This window comes from Thunnus maccoyii, chromosome 14, assembly GCF_910596095.1.
Source record: "Thunnus maccoyii chromosome 14, fThuMac1.1, whole genome shotgun sequence".
Taxonomy (NCBI): domain Eukaryota; kingdom Metazoa; phylum Chordata; class Actinopteri; order Scombriformes; family Scombridae; genus Thunnus; species Thunnus maccoyii.
This window is the reverse complement of record NC_056546.1, coordinates 27,193,787-27,203,336: the sequence shown is the minus strand read 5'-3', so window position 1 is coordinate 27,203,336 and position 9,550 is coordinate 27,193,787. Positions and strand designations below refer to the sequence as shown.

The window sequence follows — 9,550 nt, the reverse complement described above, 5'->3', positions numbered from 1 at the left end:
AACAAAGATCCCAGGCCGGAATAATATTTGCTACTAGCTTGTCATAGTTTAGCCAGTGTTATGGTACCTGAAGATTCCCTAGTGTTTCACTGTTTTTTCCCCTTCCCTGTGTTTCCAGTGTTCCCCTGTCTTGTCTTTCTCTGTTGTGGCTGTGTGTGTGTGTGTGTGTGTGTGTGTGTGTGTGTGTGTGTGTGTGTGTGTGTGTGTGTGTGTGTGTTGGCCTGGGCGTGGCTCTCCTGGCTCCCAGCTCCACACTCCTGGCTGCAATCAGCTCATCACCTCTCCCAGTCTGCTCACCTGCCTGTCATCATTTCATCAGCTTGCAGTATATCTACCCCGGCTCTTCATCCACTCATCGCCAGATCGTTGTTTCTGCCCAAGTGGTAGCTTACACCTTAGGCCTCTCACTTATATTTAGTGATTTCTCAAAGTTTGGACTTGTTACCAATTGCTGTTTCTCTATCCAGTGCTCCTGGACCATTACTTGCCTGCCTGCCTGCCAGCTTGCCCGCTTGACCGCTCTCCAGCCCACTACCACCACCACCACCACCACCACCTACTCCCTCCTGCCTGCCCTTGCCATTCTCCCTCACACCTCTCAGCCCTCAAGTCCTCGGCCTCAGCCTGCTTCATCCCCACTCCATCCACCTCAACTTCCCCCCACTTCCCTGGCAATAAAGCCTTACTTCATTTAACGTCACTCTAGTCTGTGTCTGCATTTGGGTCCACACTGCAAACCACAACAGCCGGTGAACATAGTGGAGTATTTAGCAGCTAAAGAGTGAGATATTTCCTGCAGGAGTTGCTGGAGACCAAAACAGAGCTAAAAGGAGAGTCAATATTGACCTTACATTCATCAGGTGGTAAACTTCATCTCTGAGATGAATGGGCTAAAAGCAATTTTTTTCAAGGTTGTCTTATTTTCCTACTTGAAGACCTAAGCACTTTGAATTTCTGTCTTGCGCTCAGTGGTTCATGTTTCCTGCTCCTCTCTCCTGTGCTGTGTAAAAAGGACAAAGTCCTTAAACAACCTTAAAGTAGCCTAATGTTCCAAGACATTTTACACAAATAAACCTCTTGTGATAACCTCTGCTTCAACGTGTGATTTAACATTCAAGGATCTGTAAAGACAAAAATAACTTAAATGAGGAATTTATAGAATACTGCTTTCTAGAAAAAACTATAAGGAGAAGTTTGTAGGTAAAAAATAGTCAGTTTGCATAGATTAGACAGAGAGCTGCATAGATAAATGTGCGGCCCTGTATGAAGTTGTCCCTGACACCCAGAGGCCTCATCATCCACCATGATCCAGACTCTGATGCATCGACCCGAGCCCGAGTCTCACGTCAATAAATCCATCCATCCTCCTCCGACTCTGCTCCATTCTTCTTTTTTCTCTCACTCTCCTGTGACCGGGGAGGTGAGAGGTGTCCTGAAAAAGAAGAATGAACACAGCGACAGTCTATCACGGCAAGGTCGAACCGTGTCCAAAACTCTGGGACACATGGACAAGAGGTTGTGAGGGATGTGGAGGGTGAGTGAAAAATGGGAATAGATGTGAGGACAGAAATAAAGACAAAGAGGCAGAAACTCTGTCAGGATGGATAGATAGATTTTTGATTCCTCTGTACCTGACAGCAAGGCGGTTTGTTTGAAACATTGTAATTTTCCTGATGTAATAAAGAAGAAATTGTTAAAGGTGAATATAACAATGTTGTGAGTCCGTTGGGAGATAGAAATCAAAGTTTTCAATTATACAGCAAATATAGCAAGTCTTTCAAATAGATTGGAACTAAAAATGGATGGAACTAAGAAATTTGGTACAGACATTAATGTCCCCCACAAGATGAATTGTAATAACTTTGGTGATCCTCTTACTTTTCCTGTAGCACCATCATCGGGTCAGTACCTGCAAAACTAATAGCATTCCCGTCAACTTCATCTGTACGTAGTGCTAACTGCCAAATTAAAGATGGTGAAAATGAAAAACATTATGTGTAAGGCAAGCAACATGGATGATATTTTAGAAATAAAGTAACATTAGGAGCCACTGTTTAATTTGGCAAATATTTTGTGGGTAAATCTCTTGTTTCAGTAAAAATGTAATTTAAATGACTAGTTAACAAGCGATCATCATTGCGTTAAATTGACGTTTTTTTTCAATGGAGTCAGTTCTCTGCTGAAAAGTCTTTGGCAGCTTCATTGTGGCTGTCACCCAATTGCCTCACATGTCATGCTTTTTGGTGAAGTGGCAATTACTCTCACTTTGGCCGGGGACCTCCCAGCCGTACAGCCGGCACTGACACGGAAGCCACGGGTGGCGGCCAGTGTCAGTAACATTGAGCAAAAATGGCCCCATTCACCAGTAATAGCGGATTATATGAAGTGAATCCCAGTTGTCTCCAATGAAAGTCTGTAAAACTACCCAGTATAAAAATAGTAACTATGAGCTCTACTGTTTATGTAGTGGGGGAGGGGTCATGCTAGTAAATCCTCTATGTGATTGAGCCACCATTTCAGGCCCGCCCAGAAAATCCTGAACACGGAAATGGTGAAAAACAGTTTAACACTTGTCACATGTTTTAGACAATTATTTTCCAACATGTATAAAGTGTTTAAAAAGAAATCTCAGATTTTCCTTTACATGGACTTTAATGAAAAGTTCCTTTGTAATTCCATTGTCTTGGACAATGACAGTACAGCTGATTCTTCTTTGTTGTATCTGGCAAAGCAACAAGAAAAAAGGTTGTGTGTGCGCCAGCTTAATGAGAATAGGCCCAATAATCGGGAATACAGTCTATACAATATACGAAACAAGTATCTAGTTTGCTATTCTAGCTTGTGCAGTTGGCACAGTTGTAGTGCGTACAGTCTGCGTGGTCACAAATTTTGTGCTGTTTGCATACATGGGCAGATGACAAAATTTACCTCAGGTGGACCCACATGAATCTGGAAACTATGAATTGGCCTTCAGTATTAGGCCTGAGAGGTATTACTCGGGGCAAAAATGCTCCACTTGTGCTCACTGATGGACCATGAAGCTTTTAGCGTGGGGGGACGGTAACAATTGGATTTTTGTCAGCCCAACATATTCTCTTATCTGTATTATGATGGCTGGGCAGTAAGAGAAGAATACTCAGCATGGTTTTAGTCATTTACCCAAAATCCAACTGTAAAACAGTAGGGACAAATGGACTTATAGGAAAGTGAGATGGAGGGCATGTCCCCTCATCCTGGCCTTTCTAGGTATGCCGTGGTTCTCTACCCTTGAGTCCTTGAGGCAGTTAAAGGGGTCCTTGAGGGTTCTAAGGGTTCCTTACTAAAATAATGAACAGTTTAATTGAATTTAAATTTAAATCACTGGAATGATTTACAGTATGTTTAAAAAGGACTTTTGTAATCACAGGCTTCAGTGGTGTCTCATCACATATAGTACAGAGAGTTCTACAGTTCAACACTGAATCAGAAATGTTTGGACAGAAAAAAATCAAATGTGTCTGCCGTCTCTCTTGTGCTTCTGTTAAATATTTTTGGGTTTGATATGAAAACGTTTACAACCACATTCTGTGGTTCATCTGCTGCATAAACGGCATCATTCAAATCAAGACCCACACCTCGGAGATAAGAAATGAGAAATAGTGTCTTGCAGGACAACACGCAAACACACTCTCTCACACACACACTGGGCATAAGGATGGGGGCTTAGCCAACTTCTGCGAGTCGTCCCGACTTAACTTGAGCTCCAGACCGGGTCTTAATATTCCGTCGGAGCGGCGGAGCCGTTCTTCTGCACGACCAATCCCATCGTCAAGTCAAATTTGCATTAGCAAATGGGAAAGCAGCGACGGCCTATTTGTTAATCTGATCTTTGTTTACCCAACACTCTTGTAATCCACTTTTAATTAAATAGCCGCCCAAATATGTGCGAGCAGCAGTTTGACTTTGTCTGTGCCCACATAGCCAGACTGACGCAGACAGAGAGAGAGATAGAGAAAGAAAGAAAGAAAGAAAGACAGAAAGAAAGAAAGAAAGAAAGAAAGGAGACTGTTGTTAAACTCCCTGCTGAGCTGGCTTGAGAGATTCAGTTCTGCACACAGCACACATTTCCTTCTCATGCAAAGAAACTTAAATTGCTCTGTGCATTATTTTCTAAAGCACATCCAATGATATACACACACACACACACTGTACCTATACACCATACATACACACCCAGGGTTTATGCAGGTCACTTCTGGAGATGCAGCTTATCCCATTGTCTGGTCAAATATCTAATTCTAACCTCACAATAGATTTGTATATCCTATCTGTCATAAACCACACGCTGTGTAGTTTGAATAAATCAAATAACGCACATACACGCACACGCACACACACACACACAAGAAAACACACTTTCAAAAACACTCTCTGGCCCTATCACCCACCAACCCATACACACATGCACAGTACACAATATGGCTGCATAATGTCCTTTATCTATTTATAGTTAATGCCATCCTAGGCCTGATAATGCAAGCAGATACCTGGTAGGCAATTACATCTTCCCGATTCCCTCTGCAATAAAAATGCACTAGTAATAGAAAAAAAGGGGTAAATAACACAGCGGCGTGAATGAAGCTGGCCTGGCCTGCACTACACATCCCCAATAAGTCAGCCTGCACTGACACAAGCCGCATTGTCATTCATATGTGCCTCCTCCGCTGTTTTTACATGTAAAGGCAAGGCACTGGCAGGGACATTGTGTCTCTATCTGGGTATTAGAGGTGACATCACATTATCCTCATCCCCAACACATATCTAAATAACTCTCTTGTGGGATATTTTTTGTGCTTTTCCTCTGTGGGTTTGTATTCATGCAGCCATACTGCATGTGTGAGTTTGAGAGAGAAAGAAGCGCCATGCAGATTGTGTGAATATGTGTGCATGTGTTTTGTGCTGTAATTCAATGCTAAAGAATTGGTAACATCGGACAAAAGCCACATTGCTTCTCCAAGGTGTTGTGAATGATGGATGGACAAATCCATTAACTGGACTTTGTGTACATGTATGAGTTACATCTACAGAATCGGAACGTGGGACAAGAAGAGTCCGTGTAGCATTATTTAGCGTGTGTATCTTGCACAACAGAGCCATGTCAGTGGAGGCAAACGTTCTCTCTCTTTTTCAAAGATTTTTTCTTTTAGCATTTTTTTATTTATTGGATAAATCATCTGGATGCAGACAGGAAATATGGGGAAAAGAGGGTGGTATGACTGGGTTATTTGTTAGTTGCTGCTATTAAGGCTGCTACTAACATCATCTTTTAAACTTTTTAAGACCACAAATTTAGAAACTTGAATTAGTCTTTGAAGACTCATTTATAGTCTTTTGCATCTTTTAACCTTTTAAACCCATGAACCATATTTTACCACTTACAAAATTTTTGTTCCAGTTACATTTTAGCCGTCTCCCATGTTGAAATTAGGCTAAATCTGATTTTTTTTTTTTGTAAACTCATGTTTGTGTATTTTTTCCATGTCCTATTAATGGATGTCATGTATGTGTCAACTATAAACATATAGACATATGATGTGTTCATTCTTAAAACCCACAGCGCATATACAGTATGTTGATGATGTCAGACATCAGGTAAAATATCTCAGTTGACACATGACATGGGTTCAGATGAGTGATTTCATTAGGAGATATTTGTAGTATAGATGGCTGTAAATGGAATAACGAATGAGTCTTTCTTTTGCTGAGACCAGTAAACAGTAATCGATACAAATAACCTTCTTTACATTACAGCTGACTATTTTCCAAAGCTTCCCATCATGGAAACTTCTAGATATTAAATGCCAACTTCCAGAGTGGAAAATTTATTATACTGCAAATTTCCTCCTATGTTTCTGTAAAAGTTTCAAATTGAAATAAACCTGAACGTAGACACAGCTTTCAAGCTAATAAGCAGTTTACCACATGCCAATTTACTTTTGAAGATGACTATGAATGTAAATATTCACAATTTGTATTAAATCTGTTCTGGTATGCTTCATTATTTTCTTGTTATCATTAAAATTTCTAGCATGACTGCAAAATTGTAGTTTTCATGTTTGTTTTTCAGTTTGTTTTTACCATTTACTATTTAGCAAGTGTCACCTACCTGCACAACTTGTCACCGTCAATAAACAATTAATCTATGACCAATGGCTCTCTGATTTACTGCTGCACACCTTGCACCAAAATGTTTCTTTGTTAACCTAAAAGAAAAAGGTTAACGTGGAGGACACACAGGTTCCTGTCTCAAATGCAAGGAGAACAACAGGAATCACTTGTCTTCAACTTCCAAACGTTTTGTGGCATCAAAAAGTCATCAGACATTTCTTCTTGTAGTTTGCAGTGTATGGCTACAACTTTGGCTGCTATTACGTGTAATTTTTTTATAAAATATGCATTACTGTTGCCTTGGTTTGATAGCCCAAACTTGTTACCACATGTTTTCCATTGTGTTGTATTTTTTGCATTAATCTAAAGGCTGGGTAATTTTAACCCTCCCACAGACATTACTGCAGCCCCCTGTGAGTGCTTTAGCTTGGAAACACCTTCTATTCTCACTGTAAACAGAAAGTGTAAGAAGTATTTAGCTCAGCTGGACCATGAATATTCATTGCTGGTTCATTTTTCTCATAACGCTGCAGTCATAAAGGAGGAGCGGGGCTTTAATACAGCCGTCGTTCCAGGGAGAGTATTAAGGAGAGATTTAATAGAGGCGTGAGTATGGACGGACTCATTATCTTTCTATTAGCTCTGTCGCTGCACGCTCTCTGCCAGCAGGGTTATACCGACTTCTATTAGGTTAGCGGTCAGATACACACCCTCACACACACACATTCACAAAAAAAAAACCCCTGCTAATATAGGCTAATTTAGTAGCCAGTACTGCCCAACAGCAATGGTTCAAGCAAATGAGTGTCCTTCTTAGGACTTGATTTACGAGGCTGGTAAACCTGTAATTCTGTGTGTGTGTGTGTGTGTGTGTGTGTGTGTGTGTGTGTGTGTGTATGCACAAATGTAGTGTATTTTTGTGTTAAAGGAAAAGGCTGATACATATAACTGGAAAAACCATTATCTCACACATGTAAACTCACAATAATGATTTTTGCATTTACCTACTCTCTGACCAATATTCATGTATTATGAATACAAGGAAGGAAGGAATAATATGAAAGATTGTTTAATCTTTCTGATGTTATACTGTAAAAAAGGATTTTGAAGGTTGGTAAATACAACCCATGCAAATCCTTTAAAATGTTCTTAAGTATATTAGTCAGTAAGTTAAATATATAATAGTGGGTAAATTTCACCCACACTACCTATTTGTTAACAGTAACAACTGCAACATTAAAAAAAATCATATACTCCAAGACTATTAGCCCTGCACTGCAACTTGCACATGCGTCCGTGCTGCTAGCCAGCTTTCTTGTCAGTGCTTGCTACCCGTAGTCCAACTTTGACAAGTAACACAGCGAAAAACTCTACTCAAGTACATAAGTATTAGCAGCAATACATATTACAGTAAAAGTACTCGTATCATCCCTGTGACTGATATTTTATTATATAGGACATCTATAGATTGTTAATTCTGATACATTAATGTGTAAGCAGCATTTTACTGTTGTAGATGCTGGAAGTGGAGCTAGTTTGAACTACTTTATATACTATTAGCTACTTTTGTCCAGTGGTTCCCAACCTAAAGCCAAAAAGGTTGGAAACCACTGGTTTAATCTTTAACAATGTGTATTTTTAAAGCTTGCTATATTATCCATTGTGTAAAATCTTAATCTATAAAAGACTAAAGATGTAAAATAAATGTAGTGGAACAGAAAGTTCAATATTGAAATGTAGTGGAGTGGAAGTATGAAGTAGCATAAAGTGAAAATTCTCATATAAATTGCGACTGGCTGAGGGATAGACTCAGGGGCAGGTTCTCAGGAATATCTTGGCTTCTCTCACCTGAGCCAGAAGAGAAACCATACACCATGGCAACGCTTTCGGTTCCTAAAATTGTGGAGTCTGTGGGGCATCAGGGACCTGAGGCTATCCTGGCCAGCATGGCCTTGTCAGAGGAGCAACAGAGGGTCATTCAGGTGGCAACATCTGGCCAGCGCACCACCCAAACTGGCATTTGTTTAGGAAAGGGAGGCTGACTGCCAGCAACTTTGGAGGTTACCTTAACTCAAAGTATGTGACTGCTTCACTTCTTGCCAGGGCGCTGGGACAGCAGCAAGCACCGGATGGTGTTTTGTCTGTACAGTGCCGAACTGTGAATGAGAGTGATGGCATCAGGGCATTCACCACTGCAACACAGATGCCAGTCCAGGAGTCAGGCTTGTGACTCCTTTAATCAGAATTGTTGATAGCATCTTCAGGTGGTCGGGTGGGGTCTTCCACTGTGCTGGAGGTGAAGTGTCCCAATGGTGCCAAGGAAATGACTATTACTGAAGCATTGCAAATCAAGGAAGGGAGTAGTTACAGCCTGTGTGAGGACCATCCTTGCTGGCACCAAGTACAGGGGCTGCTTCACCTCACTGCAAGACAGACCTACTACTTTGTGGTCTGGACTACAAAGAGAGTGTCATTATCCCCATAGCCCGAGATGACAATTGACAGTCAATTGTGTAGGATCTGGAGGACTTTTTCAAGGCCCACATACTTCTAAACTTGGTTGTTCTGTAAATAGTTTTTCATGTATATAGTTTTTGTAACAGTTTTGTTAATCATAATCAGTTATTTTGGGAAGCAAAGGATTTGTGTCAGTACCTTTGTATAGGAAAGCTAATGATTCTAAAACTATCAAACAACTAAATTCAATATAACATAGGCTCAAACAAGGTAGGTTGTGCAAGTGTTTCTTCTTAGCTCCCGAATCAAGTGTGTTTAGTAGGGGGTTGGCGGTAAAATGAAAACAGATGGGGACAGAGAGAGGGAGGCAAGGATACATAGTCAGTACAGGTGTGGTACATTGCCACTTTTTAATATACTTTATTGATTAATATGATTTCATGAAAAATGGAGGGAGAGAAAGGAGGAGGGAGTCAAGAGTACTGACCTTCACAGTGAAGTAGTAGGAGGAAGAAAGCCTGGTGTTGCTGGCTGGACAGAGGAAGTGAGCCTTTTTTTGCACTATTTTACTGCCACTTCTTTTATGAGAGGACTTTGGAGATTCACTAGTACACAGCACAACTGAACCAGTTTATCTCAGTTCCGCGGATGAGGTGACATAAATTTCAGGATTCTAAATTCTTTCAAACAGGCATTTGCCCTCTCAACATGAATCCTATTCTGTGCAATCAGCTCTTAGCATGTGCTTCACTGTGTGTCAGTTGGCCATGATTGAGGAAATGGGGAATGTTTACTGTGACTCCTTCAGGCAGAATATTCTGGATCAGGAATTCCTTGTCAGGCAAAATCAGGTCTCCAGGCTTGAAATTCTCCAGAACGCCAAAATTCAGTACTAGCCTTATCACGTACTGATCTTGGGTAAAGTTTGCTACAGTATGTGATCACA

General features: G+C 40.8%; 1 long non-coding RNA gene across 1 annotated transcript; it reads left to right on the top strand.

The window, feature by feature from the left end:
- Positions 1-203: 203 nt before the first annotated feature.
- LOC121912122 lies at positions 204-695 on the top strand. The gene is made up of 2 exons (XR_006100016.1): positions 204-383; positions 468-695. It is a non-coding gene; the product is annotated as an uncharacterized LOC121912122 (long non-coding RNA).
- Positions 696-9,550: the final 8,855 nt, after the last annotated feature.